At 43.2% G+C, this 16210-nt stretch overlaps 1 protein-coding gene across 1 annotated transcript in view; it reads right to left on the bottom strand.

The window, feature by feature from the left end:
- THADA (THADA armadillo repeat containing) overlaps window positions 1-16210 on the bottom strand; it is a gene marked incomplete at its 5' end in the record, with an annotated part of 322555 nt that overhangs the window by 102244 nt on the left and 204101 nt on the right. The window lies entirely within an intron of this gene.

Raw genomic sequence — 16210 nt, 5'->3', positions numbered from 1 at the left:
TAGCAGTTTTCCCGGGTCAAGCATCTGCAGTCACCAACAACAAATTATGTAGAGAATTTTTAAAAAAAAAAAATTGTGATTACTTTACTATATGTAAGTACTTTTCTTTCTTTTTTTTTTTTTTTGGTCTAAACAGGCCTAATTGTGTAGGAGAATGCACACAAGTCCCGATGTGGAGACTGGAAATGCTTTCTCTAATAATGGATCTGTTATTTCAGAGGCAACAGATCAAGTATCACTACTTCACCACACCCCCGCAGGGACCCAAACCGCCCGTCGTGAAGTCTGGAGAAATGGGTCTGGCTGGGGCTGCTGTTCTTCTGTGGTGACTGCCAGAGTGAAAAAAAAAAACAGCTCCTTCTGCTCGAATCCCGGCTATCCTGACAGAGCTGGCAAAGTCACTGGGCCTAGCTTTACTTTCCTCCACAGCTGCACAAAACCAACCACCGGGGCTTTTCATGGTGTCACAGAAACGTAATTAATCAGCAGACACCAGCAAAATACATGACTGTGGAATTTACTTGTAAAGAAACCTGTGAGATTTTCGAATGCCTCTCATTTAGAAGCAATCACCTCAAAAATAACTCCTGATGGATGTTTAAACTTAGTCCTATATTTGCTCACCTTCCTTGGCAAAAACAAGGCTGTTTTTGAAACGCTTGGTAGCTCTGGTTTATGAAAATCAGCCTCCAGGTCCATCAATTCTGTCACCTTGGGCACAACCCAGACAACAATTGTGATCCTGGTTATTCACCAGGAACAGAGAGCGATCTATTTACACGGGACAACTGCAGAGGGAGGTACACTTACGAGAACCGTGGTGGAAGGGCGCATGGAGGAGAGACAGAGCAAGGAAGTGAAAGACAGCGTCACAGAAGTCAAGGGAAAAGTGGGCAGGGAAGGGGAAGAAGGGGAGAAGACCCGGGGGGAGGGGGGAGGAAAGAAAAGATTTGTAGGCCTGTGTGTGGAACAAGTTACTGTGTTTGAGATCATTTTTTTTTCTTCAAGAAAATTAATGACTATATTTGAATACACGGCTACCTTCCCCTGACATTTAGAGGGTCTGTTTTAATTTGTCCAAGAAAAATGAGGCCATCCTTTGGTGTGAAGTCCAGACATGGGGCCAGGCCTCTGGAACTATGGTCCAAGGTCAGGTCCAGGAGCACCAGGGAGCTCCCAGGAAGGGTTATTTGCCCATCAGTCGGAAAAGACTGTAGGGGCAAGGAAATTCCTCCTGCTTTCCCCCTTCTCCAAAAGTTCTGGTTCAGGAGAACATCTGGGCTAGGAGCGTGGACTAGGCCAGGCCTGGGATAACATGCAAATAGCCTGTAATACAGGACCACACTGAACCAAACAGAGATACCAAAACTGTGCGACCAACTGAATGCATGTGAGAGCTCCGAGAAGGGAAGTGTCATTTTAGGTCTCCCAAATTTGCAATACGATTCAAATATTCAGTCCACAGATATTTACTAAACAACTACCAGGCACGGTCCTAGGAGCGGCGGCACAGAACACACGAGCGCCTGCTCCCCACAGCCTACACTCTAGTCACGGGTAAGTGGAAAATCCATAGCTTCCCTGTCGCTGCCTGGTCTCGCTGTATGACCTTCATGGCGGCATCACCATCCCCATCCTCTTCTGCTTGACCTCACCCTTGACCAAGCCTGGCACACAGCAGGAATGCAACGAGCGTCTGCTGAATTGACGTCGCACTGCGGTGCCTCTTTGTATACCAACGCTGCCTGTAGGACACGTGCCCTTGGGTTTGGTGAGCTCCTGCAACCCCGCGTAAGGAGTGGAGACACAGGGGAACACCACTGCACTCCTCGCTGCAGCAGGGAGAGCAGGGAGGCTAGGTCAGTAGTGGAAATGCAGCCCTACAGGGTGGGCGGCAGGGGGCACAGGCTTGGGAGCAAGGTGGACATGGTGTAGAACCAGTTACTAGCTATGGGGCTTGGGGCAACTTATTTAACCTCTGCTTCCTCGGTAAACAGTATATAACAGTCTCTGTTATAGGGCTATAGAGAGATTTAAAGGAATATATGGTACTTGGCACCCATTAGGCACCTGATAAAAATGTTAGTTCTCTTCCTTTTTCTGTCTGCCCCTTCCCTTCTAGCCCCCATTCCAAAAATAAACATTCAGAGAAGGCTTTGCAGAAAAAGTCATATTCCTATTCGGCCCTTAAACAAATCTGGTCAGAATCCGGGGAAGACCACGCAAGCAGAGAGGAAACTGAATTATTTAAAAAAAAAAATGTTAAAGGGTATTAAAATATCAGTATTGCCAACAAAAACAACAAACCTTAATGTAAATTGTGGACTTTAGTTAATAACGATGGGTCAATAATGGTTCATTGATTGTAACAAACATACCCTTCTAATGCAAAATATTAAAAACAGGAGAAAACTAGGGAGGAAAGAAGTATGTGGGAACTCTCTGCTCAGTTTTTCTGTAAATCCCTAAATTGTTCTTAAAACATCCTATGAATGGAAAGAAAATACTAGGACTGCTCGGGGACAGCAAGTAGTTGTGTACGGCGAAAGCAAAGTCAAGTGTGTGCAAGGCGGTAGGAGACACAATTGCCAAGTGGGGTCAGGTTGGAATGAGGATCTAAAAAGCACCACCAAGGGACCTCTGTTCTACAGGCGGAACAGGCCTCTTTAGAGACAGTGCTCACATAATCAGATCTGTAATTTGGAAAGGAAAGGCCAGGACATTGTGGAGTCTGGATAAGAAGGGGCAAGATGACCAAGACTGCAATCAGTCTAGACTACAGGTGGTCAGGGTCAAAGCCAGAGGCTGAGAGCCAAGGATGGCGGTGGGACCCAAGTGGCTGCAGATGTTTTCTTCAACCTGCACAGTATTATTTTTAACCTGCCACTTACGAATTGGGAGATTTCACACCAAAATCATCCTGATTTCCAACTTCTTGTGAAAAATCAGAAGACCTGGGGACCGCAGGCCCATGCTCCTACATGGTAACAGGCACTTGTGGGGGCGGGTTCACTGCCATGCCCACAACTGCCCGTTACTTGTGGGACTAAGGTGGAGTATCAGTGTCATTTATCACCGCTTTCTTGCCTTTTTTTTTTTTTTTTTAACTTTTGGAGAATCAAGAGGAAAGTTAAGTATTTATTGAACCCAAATCTCTATCAAAACTTTAAAAACAAAGGATTGGATCAAGAGGGCTGTGTGTTTATGAGAGTCCCCCTCATTCACTCATTTGCTTGGTGTTGATAGGACTCTGATTTTGTGAAAGCCCCAATCTAGACGGTAAGAGGAGTGGAATGGAGAGGAAAAGGATACACTTGAGAGACATTTTAGAAGCTGGAGAAGCTTGGGGCGCCTGGGTGGCTCAGTGGGTTAAGCCTCTGCCTTTGGCTCAGGTCATGATCTCAGGGTCCTGGGATCGAGCCTGGCATCGGGCTCTCTGCTCAGTGGGGAGACTGCTTCCCCCACCCCCTCTGCCTACTTGTGATCTCTCTCTCTCTGTCAAATAAATAAATAAATAAATAAATCTTAAAAAAAAAAAAAAAAAAAAGAAGCTGGAGAAGCAGGATTTGGCAACTTGGCATTTAGACGTGGAGTTGAAGGTCAGAAAAGAGCCTCTCCACTCAGGCAGCCAGTGATGGAAAGCCATCATCCAAGACAGGGACCACAAGGGAACATGCAGGTTTGGGAATGAGGGAAGGGGACCTCAGGAGTTTGGTTAGGAACATCCGTGTGATGATTGCTCTAGTCAGTGGTAATTTATCTCACACAGCAAGAAATCTTTCGAGAGTGAAAAGAAGCTCTATGAATGAACACCATGGGACGGGACGAAGCAAGGCAGAGGGTTGCCTCTGGCTTCTGCAGGCCCTTGGAGAAAGACTAGAGTGGACTTAGAGGTGTCTTCGGCAAAAGCAGCAGCAGAAAACTTTGCTGACCTAAGGCGGTTGTGAGCCGGAGAAAAAGAAAGCATGTGCCAACAACCAGGCACACACCAGCAGCCCTGCCCATGACTGTCGCGGGCAACGGGACCGCAAGGGGTGCCCTCAGGAGGGGAGGCCGGGCAGCAGAGGGGAGTGGGCTAACGTTCTTGCCCGAGATGCAAGCCCTGATGAATCTCTGGAGGACCGAAGGAAAATCTAGAGAACCTGGAAGCAGTTCCTCTTTGCCCACTCCCCGCCCCACTCTAACCACAGAGAGAATCGGGGCAGCCCCCGAGCACGTGTGTAAAGCACAGGGTCCATTTGGGCAACTCTGAATCTTAAAAGCGACTTCGCAAGAGCAAATATAATGCTCTTTGAATAAATGCCACAGGCCTGAAGAGAGTCATGAGGCAGATCCCTGAAAAAACTTGCACCGCACCAGTAAAATATGTCTGGTTTACGCTGCTAGACTAAAATAGTGACCTGTGTTAGACAAGATCAAGATGATATATGGCTGTTTGGGAATGCAACGCTGAGATGGGTTTTCCTCTTCACCAAGCATGGCTTCCAGGCAATTTTCCCCCTTATAAAATCAACAGCAGCTGAGCTCCAGAAACAGCAGGATCCAGCAATAACAGGCCCAGGTTAGGCAGGCTGTGAGAAAGGACAACTCCAAAGAGAAAAGAGATGTTCATTGCAGAGGTCAGATACAAATCAGCTTCCGTGTACCGTAATCATTAACAATCCCAAACTCTGAGGATCAACGAATCTATCCACTCCCTGCAGCTGTATTTTCCTAAAAACAGGTCCTCCTCTTCTTTTGCAGCGTGCAGACTTTGGGAGAACACTTTTGCCCCTATCACACTCAGCCGAGTATAAAATTTCTGGATCTGCCATTTTTGCCTAGGCTTCTCTCTGTGCTGCTCCAACCCCCACAGCTAAGTCAGAGCCACATTTTTCCAACCCCAGTGTTTATACAGGATTTTATTTCGGCTGGTAAAACATCTGTATTTTTTCAGGGACTTAAATAAATGATCTATGCCGGGAATGTACAGTATAGGGTGATGTCAGGCTCCCTTTTTCTCTCGACTCACTGGGCAGAACAGGCAAACATTGTTTCAGCCTGTAGCTGGGAATGTGAATATTTATCCTGTCGACTTAATTCATACAAACAGAACGAAAGGCAGGCAGGCAGCAGTATTTTATGGCTTTAAGTCAGGCTGAAAGTGGGGGAGGGTGTGAGAAGGGGGATGACTGAGGGAGGAATCTCTACTTTCTAATTCACAGAAACACACTTAATCATATAAAAGCGGAGAAAGAGATACAGCAAAAATTATTTAAAAGGTGGACTGCCTTAGTATGTGTTTATAGGTGGTGTGTGTGGCGGGGGTAGGAGATGGGAAAGTGAGAGACAGAAGAGTTTTCTAACTTATATTTCCTTCCTAATCATTACACTAAGGGTTAGGATATAACTGTTTTCTGCTTCAGGCCCACTAATCTTATCCCCATCCAGACCACAGGCTTCTCAGGGCATCCCTCTTAGCCTCTGACTTCCACCCGGCAGGCAATGGTGCTCGTTGGGTAAATGTATCTGCCTATGTCATCTATACAGACAGCTCAGCATCTTTTTCTTTTTTTTTTTTTTTAATCAACAGCCCCATGGACGGGAGGCATGACCCTAGGACACTTGAGCTACTCAACCTGGTCATCCCTACAAGAAAGGGCTTGGTGAGCATGTGCCACCCACAGTTACCCACCAATGCTAGAGGACAGGCTGGGAAGGTTTGCGCCTCCAAACCTCAACTTGTTTATCAGATGAGAACACATCCTTCAGAAGGTCTTGGTAAGTTCCCAAAAGGTGACGCTTGGCTGTGTTGTGCCGTTGCTGCCAGGAAAAGGGTGCTAATTCTAAAGTGTGATTACTTCCTAGCTGACACTGGCTCGGGGAGGAGAATTGCAGTAAACAGGCCCCTGAATCTCTTTAAGGACTAAAATGTACACAAACACGAAGTGTGTAGGGGCCTGAAAAGTCACTTTGTGTGTCAATGCTTTCTCTCCTTTCTATTAATACTCCCCTGTTCTACTTCAAGAACCAAAGATCCTATACCTAGAAGATGAAAACAACTCATTGATCCCTACCTCCAAAGCTTATTTTACACATGGCTGCAGAGAAACTTCCTTAAAGCCCTGATTGTATCACTCCCAAGTTCAAAATCCTTCAACGACTTCCAACCACCTAAAGAATTTGCTAGGCACTGAAGTCTTGATCTACCTTTCTGGTTTTTACCTCCTTCTTCCTCCACTTCACATACCTATTTTGTGGCTAAATGGGACAATTTCCCATTCCTGACAACTTACAAATGCTTTTCTGTCCAGGATGTTCCTTCTGTTTCTCCCACCACCACCCTCTCCAACTCTACCTATTGAAATTCCTTTCATACTGTAAAGGCTCAGCGAACACCACCCCCTCCATAAAACCTTCCTCAGCTTTCATCAACCGCCATCTCCCTACCCACCACCAACACATACTCTTTTCCTACTCAGTGCCCAACAGCTCATTTCATTTGATTTAAAAAAAAAAAAAATTTTTTTTTAAATCTTGTCATCATGGTTCTCAATCTACAATTTCCTTTCCCGAAGTATAGCTCTTTGAAGGCAAGGACTATGTCCTGTTCTTTATAGTCCCTGGGCCCCCAAGGATATGTAGCTTTGTCTGGCGGAGAGAGGGGCTCCGTGAATGGAGCATTTATTGATTTGGAATTGTTCCATGCCTCCTTGCCATGGGTGGCAGGGGCACAGCCTATGTTCACAGCAGCAGCCAGGGTACTAAACGTGACCTCTCTACACGGACCCCACGCAAAGGCACTGGGAGACGTACACAGTATTAATAAGAGAGTGAGTATTCGTTTGTCTTAGATTATCTCTAGCCTGGTGCTCCAAATTTTACAATGCAATTAGGAGTCCCCTCACCCAGCAGAAGCATCAAGGGCCCCAAGCTACTGGGTAAGGGTGAGGTTTAGAAAGCCATGTCAAAGGTATTCAGTGATAACCCAACATCCCAACAAAAGCTTGCATGTAAAGCAGTCATTTATTAGGGCACCCGGCTGGCTCAGTCAGTGGAGCATGCGACTGTTGATCTCAGGGTTGTGAGTCTGAGCCCCACACTGGGTGCAGAGATTGCTTAAAAATAAAATCTTCAAAGAGAAACAAACAATTTACTAAACACGGATATAATATCTGCTCTAATCAAAGAGTTACTAACTTTGGAACACAGATAACCTTTCTGTAAAGCTACATATAAAGTGTTTGGGGAAGCAGGCTCCCTGCTGACGAGAGAGCTCAATGTGGGGCTTGATCCCAGGACCCTGAGATCATGACCTGAGCCGAAGGCAGAGGCTTAACCCACTGAGCCATCCAGGCATCCCAAAGCTACATATAAAATCTTTTAAATGACAAATTACTTATTTGTAAAATAAATCCTAGTTTAACTTATTTAGGAGAAGCTTTATTATACTTGCCAATTTATCTTTTCTGTCTATCTGGATCTTCAGCTATTGAGTTTCCTTAAAGACAATACTGAGATCAATAAACATCTCTTTGAGGTACGAAAACTTATTAATGAAAAATAACATGGATAACTTGTTCACTCAAGACAGTTAACTTTAGCAATACAGGAGGAAGGAAGCTGGTAGTGGAATAAATGAAACAATATTAGTTATAAATCAATAACTGTTCAAGCTGAGTGACGGGTACAGGAGATTCATTATATTATTCTGTCTACATCTGTGCATATTCAAATTTTTCCATAATAAAAGTTTTAGAAAAAGGCTTTAGGAGAGAAGGAGGGAAAGAGAAAAGAAAACAGCTACAGGACATAGAGATGCAATAAGTGTAAAAAGCTTATAATCCAGTATAGGAAGTAAGTTATGTACATAAATAAATAAAATGCATAAAATCCAAGATAGAACACTAAGCACTGTAAGGGAGAGGATTGAGGGTCCAGAAATAAATTTGCTGGAAATTCAGAGAATGGTAAAAGTGACATTTAAACAGTAGTGAAGAAACGGGCTTCTTAAAAAAGAGTTTAAGACAACCAACTAGGGGGAACCCTCTTACACTGTTGGTGGGAATGCAAGCTGGTGCAGCCACTTTAGAAAACAATATTGAGGTTCCTCAAAAAGTTAAAAATAGAGCTATCCTATGACCCAGCAACTGCACTACTGGGTATTTACCCCAAAGACACAGATGTAGTGAAAAGAAAGGGCACATGCACCCCAATGTTCATAGCAGCAATGTCCACAATAGCCAAAATGTGGAAAGAGCTGAGATGCCCTTCAACAGAGGAATGGATAAAGAAGATGTGGTGCATATATATAATGGAATATTACTCAGCCATCAGAAAGGATGACTACTCAACTTTTGCATCAACATGGATGGAACTGGAGGAGATTATTCTAAGTGAAATAAGTAGAGAAAGTCAATTATCATATGGTTTCACTTATTTGTGGAACATAAGGAATAGCATGGAGTACATCAGAAGAAGGAAGGGGAAAATGAAGGGGGACAGAAATCAGAGCGGGAGACGAACCATGAGACTATGGACTCTGGGAAACAAATGGAGGGTTTGTTTGAGAGGAGAGGGGTGGGGGGATGGGTTAGCCTGGTGATGGGTATTAAGGAGCACACATATTGCATGGAGCACTGGGTATTATATGCAAACAATGAATCATGGAACACTACATCAAAAACAAATGATGTGGGGAGCCTGGGTGGCTCAGTGGGTTAAGCCTCTGCCTTCGGCTCAGGTCACGACCTCCGGGTCCTGGGATGGAGCCCTGCATCAGGCTCTCTGCTCGGCAGGGAGCCTGCTTCCCCCCCTCTCTCTGCCTGCCTCTCTGCCTGCTTGTGATCTCTGTTAAATAAATAAATAAAATTTTTAATAATAAAAAAAAAAACAACTAATGATGTACTGCATGGTGACCAACATTAAAAAAAAAAGGTGACAAACTGAGAAAAAAAGACAACTAACTAGGTCTTATGGAAATAATACAGCTGGATCCTTACCCAAAGCCTTGCACTGAAATAAATTCTAGATGGAGGAGCTAATCAAACATAAAAAAAAAAGAAAGAAAGAAAAGAAACTATAAAAGTGCTAGAAGAAAACAAGAAAATATTGTATAATCATAAGGTAAAAATGGGCTTTCTAAGAATGAAACAAAGTCACACACACATACACAAAAGACGTATAATGTCAACATAGCAACTGAAATCTTTTGTATACCAAAAATTACTAAGAATTTTTGAAAGTGAAAAATGAGGGGTAAAACATTTGCTAATTCCTCTAAGGAATAAACCTCTTCCAAATCAGTAACAAAAATGAAAGTAATGGAATGAAATATGACAGGGAATTACAGGCTTTCTCCATTCATAGCACCCTTACACCTCAATAATTTTTTCATGGTGCCTCTAGGCCAAAAGAAATACCTAATAGTTCCATTTATTAAGTAGTAAGAGCCAAACAACCTAATAAATATTTATGCCATAACAACTTAGAAACTGTTTGAAAAAATAATACACATACGTTGAAAGAAAAAATACTCTGATTTCATTCTTTGATAACCACAATTACTTACTAATGCTATGTGTGTGACTGCTGGGTACTTCACAACTTCCCAACCCTTGGAATCACTGGACTCCACCACCCATATTCCTGGTCCACACTGATTTTCCCGTGGTACTTGCTTTCTACCACAGCAACTCTCAAATACTCAACTTTACAAAGATGTATGGCATCATCAAAAGGAGTGCAGTGTGAGCTAATACTGATAACTGTAAATTATTTCAAGCCAGTAGTTCACACAGTTTCTCACAGATGGCAAGTGTCACTGGGCTGCTCACAAAAATTTAAAATATCCCACAGCGCTTTGGCACACACTTTGGGAACTGCAAATATTTAGCAAGGAATATAAACAAGCAATTCACAGATGAAATACAAATAGCCAATAAACACATGAGGAAACGTTTAATTTCATTAATCGTTAAGGAAATGCAATTAAAATAATAATTTTTTTAAGGGTAGGACCCAATTAATTACTGGGTAAAACAACAGACACTCTCATTCATCGTTGGTGGGAGTATAAATCATGACACTCTTTTTGGGGGGTAATCACCATGGCCATTTTGTTGCACATACAAGGTATTCTGTATAAATGGTAACCCCCAGAGCTGGACAAAGCAGCAACTTGGAAGTCTGGTGGTTGCTATCAAAATGGAAAACAGGTACTTTCCCAGTCTTGCAATCCCCACTTCTAGGAATTTAGTTCACAGAAGCACTCAGGGGTATGGGCAAAGATACAGATGCCCAAGGATGAACTTCAGCAGCACTGACTGGAACCGGAAAATTCAGAAACAGTAAGTACAGGACTAGATGAAAAAATTATGGGGTATTTCTTTAAGTATCCCATCATATATGGTGAAGAGAAAGAGGCATTAAAAGTAAGTTACAAATTTATTTGGACTGACATGAAATTATCTCCAAGACATACTGATAAGTGAAAAAGCAAGCTGCAAACATAGCATGATCTTATTTTTATTGATGTCAAATTGTTAACAGTGGGGGTAGAATTTTTATATTCAATATCACATATTTCTGGAATTTGGAAGATGTTACAGTAAGAATGCATTACTTTTTTCTGACTTTTCATTTTGAAGTAATTAGAGCCTTGCAACAATTGCAAAAATGGTAGAGTTGGTGTGCCTTTCACTCGGCTTCCCCCAACTGTGACATCTTAGATGACTGTAGTATTGTCTCAAAGCCAGAACACTGACATTGGCACTGCTCTTCACAAGACCACACACCTTATTCAGCTTCTGCCAGTTTTGACATGGTACTCATGTGTGTGGCTGTGGTGGGGGGGGCAGTTTCACCCCACGCACACATTTGTGTAACCACCACCACAACTAAGATACAGGACTGTTCTAGCACCACAAAGGAAGAATGCATTATTTTTGGAGTCAGAAACAGTATAACAATACTCTTTTTATCATGTATCCCTCAACTCCATACTCAGTATGAAAATTCACCCGCTACATTATTGGGGCAGGTGGCTGGGTGGCATTTCTCAACAAGAGATAGAAATCAAAGAAAAGGAACTTTTTGTTCCTTTTGAGAGAGATGTTAGGACCTTCCCAAGGCTATTCCTGCTCTCCTAGGGCTTTTCAGATCTGTGCCAATGTGCGTGGAAGAGCAGCTCACATTGAGGAGAGACCCACTGAGGGCAGAGAAGGCTGGCCACAGAGGGTGGGGGCGACAACAGGGTTGGAGTTTGGGGGGCAACAGCATTCCTGAGAGTTCTCTCTCTAGGGCTGGCTCCCTGGCAAGAGCAAAGGAAATACAAAGTATTCTATTAATTTGCATTTCCCAGATTTTAGAGCTGTAAAATTTGCCTTATAGAAAGAGCCGACCCACAGAAAAGAGGCCTTTTGCATGCTCTCAGGCTGCGAATGCACATTACTCCGAGCTGCCCAGTGAGGGGGTTTGGGGCAGAAGGCCTTCCGAGCCTGGGCCTGGGTGAGAGCCAGCCTTGGGAGTCTGCTGGCTTCCAGCACACTGTGGTAACAGAGACTCCTCTTTATGAAAAATGAAGATGGAAAAAAAATTTTTTGAGTCTTTGGTTGCAGCTTATTTCAAAGGTCATCAAAGTAAACAAAAGGAAAAGACTGTGAATCTTTATAAGTCAGAAAGCGACAACTGTTTATAAAGCAACTGTTTATATTTTCACTTGGAGGAAGGAGAAAAAGGATTCCTCTAAGCCCCTAGGAATGGAGATTTGGGTGGCTCCCCCCCCCCCCCGCCCCGTTTGTTTGTTCATTTGCCACTCAACACCTCCCGCAGTGAGCATAGGAACATCTGCTGTGTCCATTTTATGCAGAATTACAAAAGTCTCCTTGAGGGGCGGCTGGGTGGCTCAGTGGGTTAAGCCTCTGCCTTCGGCTCAGGTCATGATCTTGGGGTCCTGGGGTCGGGGTCCTGGGATTGAGCCCCGCCTCGGGCTCTCTGCTCAGCGGGGAGCTTGCTTCCCCCCCCCACCCCATCTGCCTCTCTGCCCACTTGTGAACTCTCTCTCTGTCAAATAAATAAATAAAATCTTAAAAAAAAAAGTCTCCTGGATGGCTGGGGATTCATGGAATAAACCAGGTAGTGTCTTAAGAAGCAAAAATCTCTGTCACTCATGTTGATAACTGCCTCCCACCATCCCTTGGAGTATATGTAATGCCCAAAGCCATACACACGGATTGCAGTAAGGTCTCCCCAGATCTGGAGCCCAGTTTCCTATGAGGGCACCTTTCTTCAGAGAAGGGTGATTCCGTGAGTCTAATGGGAGCAAAGAGTCAGTGAAACCAATCCTTACGAACTTCCTCTAACCCCTGAGAAAAGCAAAAACGCTTCTCGCTCGTGAGTTTTCCTGACAATGAACTCTGGACAGTTATCATGGATGAAGTCTCTAAATGGATTTCATATCTGCTATTAGATATTTCCCCAAATAATGAGACTACATGGTATTAAAACAAGCATCTAAAACGTACTGTTTTTTACCTGGCGGTGGTGGGGGAGAGGGCTGTGTGATTCCCTAGTCCATTATACAGATTTCATATTCTTTCCACCTACCCATTAAGACTCAGCTCATTGGCCCCCGTGGTGCAGTTCTCCCCGACAATTCTAGGTAGTGCAATCTCCCCATCCTCCCATTCCATAGTATTATCTGAACCACTCATTTGGCACCTAAGTTATGTTGCCTTGATTGCTATTTATCTTTCCGCGTAAACCATGTCGTTTTATCTCCTACAGAGCCTTACTGGAATGCGAAAGTTTGTTGATTTGATTTTAAATTTAAGGCAATTACCATGTGGGCTGAGATAAACAGTACTTTCAAAGCAATAGTTAACCCAATAGTGAAAGTAAACACCAAGACTGCTTGCAAATGTGCTGGCTTACAGAGTGAAATGACCGGTGAACGCAAGTCCTCCAGCAGGCATGTTTGTGGCCTGGACCATCAGCCTGCTGGATACTCCCAGCCTACCAACATGTTGTGTTCTCTACATGAGTTCGTCATTCCCCAAGCTCATCTCCAGGAAGCTCGTGATCTTCCCTCTCAACCTACTTCAGCTCAAACACTGGTGCCTCTATGAAACCGTTCTCCCAGGAACTGTTAGGTTTATTTGCTGAGTAACCGGCTGAATGAGACAAGGGCTCTTTCTAAGTAACTATCCATAATCCATTTTGGCCAGTCCCCTTTCCCTGTGTTGCCGGAAGGGTGTGAGAAGCAAGTTTAGGAGATGCTGTTATGCATTTCCCCAATAAACAAGCCTTCTTGGCCAGGTACAAGGCTGACTGCGATGGGACGACAGGACATTCCTCTTGGTTCCCACTGGGTTCCTACTGAGGAACTTGGGTCTTCAGGCCAGTGGTTCTAAATGTGGGGTGATTTTGCCCCCTTGAGACATTTGGCAATGTCTAGAAACATGTTTTGGTTGCCACAACTGAAAAGGGGCGTGAATAGAGGTGAGAGATGCTGCTAAACATCCTATGGTGGGTGCAAAGGACAGCCCCCTGAGACCAAGAATCAATTCAGTCCCAAGTGTCAGTGGTGCAAAAGTCAAGAAACACTGGCCTGTTGTAAGAGCACAGGCTTCTCAGCCAGTCAAGACCTAGCTGGTGACCTTAGGGAAAATGATTTAACCTCTCTGGGCCTTAGCTTCCTTATCTATAACATAGAGCTAATAATACAAATCATCTCATGAGCTCTTGTGAAGTCTAAAAGATAACTGATGGGAAAAATACTTTGTAATTATTCCTTAAAAAACTAGGTATTCTTATTAATGGATAGCATGCCCGTGTGTGATTTTAATTTTGCTGTACACTTCAGGCATGGCTAGGTGTTGGGTGTGGAAAGGAAATTCATCTCACCCCTCTCCATCCATCTAGGGTATCCACATTCTCCAGACTCTGTATTATTAAGTCGCTTTCTTAATTCCTCTGTGGTACTCACTTATATTCTTTTTATTTGGCAATTGTTTTTGCTTGGTCACTGGACTTCTGTCTCGTGCAGTATTATTCCTCAGCAATACTTATCTTAGTGGTCTCTGATGATTTTCCCAGAAACAGAGCTCTCTGACTAATCACCTTACTACAGCTCATAATAATGACCAAGTGTATGGCAAGGATGAATTAATGATCGTCCCTCAGGGTAATCATTTGAGAAGTATAAGTATAGCACTTATTATCAAGTTTGCCCTTTTGTTATAAGCTACATTTTCCAACATTTGTGATTTATATCTAAGAAAAAGTTGTGCCATTCAGTGTCTCAGAAGAATAATTTGGTGACCCTTGAAGATATTAGCTCTATTAGTTATGACCCTCAAGAGGCTTATCCTTGATACTTTTTCCAACAGAGCACGCTTCATAAATTCACATATCCAGAGGAACAATTTCCAGGTCCTTTGACCTGCTTCAGAGAGGCAAACACTTTAAAATAAGCTAAGTAAGCACATTCTTATTTTCCTAAGTATTTCCTGAATGACCCAAATCAGGTAACATTTTAACGAATACGAATACTTTAGCCTCCACCCAACTCATTTCCTGGGTGAATCTGGCCAGTCTGCTTTCATTTTATTCAAAGGAAGCAAAGCACTTTTACTGTGTCTATTTGTCTCACAATGTGGATATCTGGATATCCACATAAGCCTACAGTCTTACACTGTAGTCTTATTTGTGTATGCATATGTCTGCATGTACTTAAAATTCCATAAAACCCTAGGGATGCCTGGGTAGCTCAGTCGTTAAGCATCTGCCTTCGGATCAGGTCATGATCTCATGGTCCTGGGATCAAGCTCCACATCGGGCTTCCTGCAAACAGGAAGCCTGCTTCTCCCTCTCTCACTCCCCCTGCTTGTGTTCCCTCTCTCACTGTGTCTCTCTCTGTCAAATAAACAAAATCTTTAAAAAACTTAAATTATGATTAAATTCTATAGAATCCTGATGTCTTTCTTTAAAAAACGCAATATAGTGGTTAGTTCCAATCTTCTTGAAATTAATGGTGACTCTTAGTAGAATAAATCATTGTCTCCGTAACTGGCAGAATCTTAGCTATCATGAAAAAGATGTTTACTCACAAATCTTTGAAATGGGAGGGGGGAAGATTTCTCACCTGAACCAGAGGGTTGCCTTTAACTTTGGAGAATAGTGCGTATTTTATCATTAGAAGAACAAATGGAAACGCTGAACTTATGTTAGTATTATGAGGAAGCTGAGCCTCCTCAGGTAGAGTGAAGAGAATGTACCAAGGCACTGGGGCAGGACAAGGCTGGCGCATTACAAGAAGGTTCACGAGGTTAGGGTTGAATGAAAGGAGGAAAGCAGCCTGAGATGAGGTTGGAGAAGCAGGGCTGGTCAGGTCATTTTGGCACTTATAACCTATTTTAAGAAGTCTGGATTTATTTAGTGTGATGGAAAATGACTAATGGATTTTAAGCAGAGAATTAAGTTAATCTCATCTGTGTTTTAAAAAGGTCCTTCTGCCCTACACAGAAAGAGATTGAAGGGGACAAGATTATAAGCAGAGAGACAAATGCCATTGTCTAAGCAAAAGATGAGTGTGGCTTGGACAAGGGTGGCAGTATAGAGATGAAGAGCAGAGAAGCAGATGATACTGGTGGATTAGATGCCAAGCCAAAGAAAAGGAAGGAATCAAAACTTGATCCCCAGATTCCATCTTGAAAAACTGAGTGAATGGTAGTGCCACTGACTGAGAACATGAAGATCAGCAGAGGGCCAGGCTTATGGCTTGGTCAGAGGATGGAGCAAATTCTCATTTGCTCAGATGAAAAGGCATCATCTCCTGGCCCAACAGGGTGCAAGTTATGGTAATTTCTGCTCCCTTGGAGTCTATGATTTATTTGAGGAGACAGCATACAAGTACAATAGCATCACATCCTTGGTGGGAGTAGGGTCTAAAGCTAGCGGTTAAGGTGAACCTTGTGTACAGTAAAAATTGCCTTGAATCGTATCCAGCATAGCCAGAGACCCAAAGAGATCATACATTTCCAACTTAACACCTCACTGTTCCCTCCAGGACATATGCTCACTGAGAGAAAATGTAATATTTAATAGGCAATTCTCAAGCAGTTTTTTACTCTTTTATTTCTTAGCTTGGCACAGATTTAGCAAGTCAGGCGGGTTCTAGATAACTTTATTAAATAAAAGATAAAATCAATTTTACTTAAAAAGCAAAATA

The sequence above is a fragment of the Martes martes genome, assembly GCF_963455335.1.
Source record: "Martes martes genome assembly, chromosome: 9".
NCBI classification, from domain to species: domain Eukaryota; kingdom Metazoa; phylum Chordata; class Mammalia; order Carnivora; family Mustelidae; genus Martes; species Martes martes.
The sequence above is the reverse complement of the archived record's forward strand: the minus strand, read 5'-3'. Positions and strand labels throughout refer to the sequence as shown.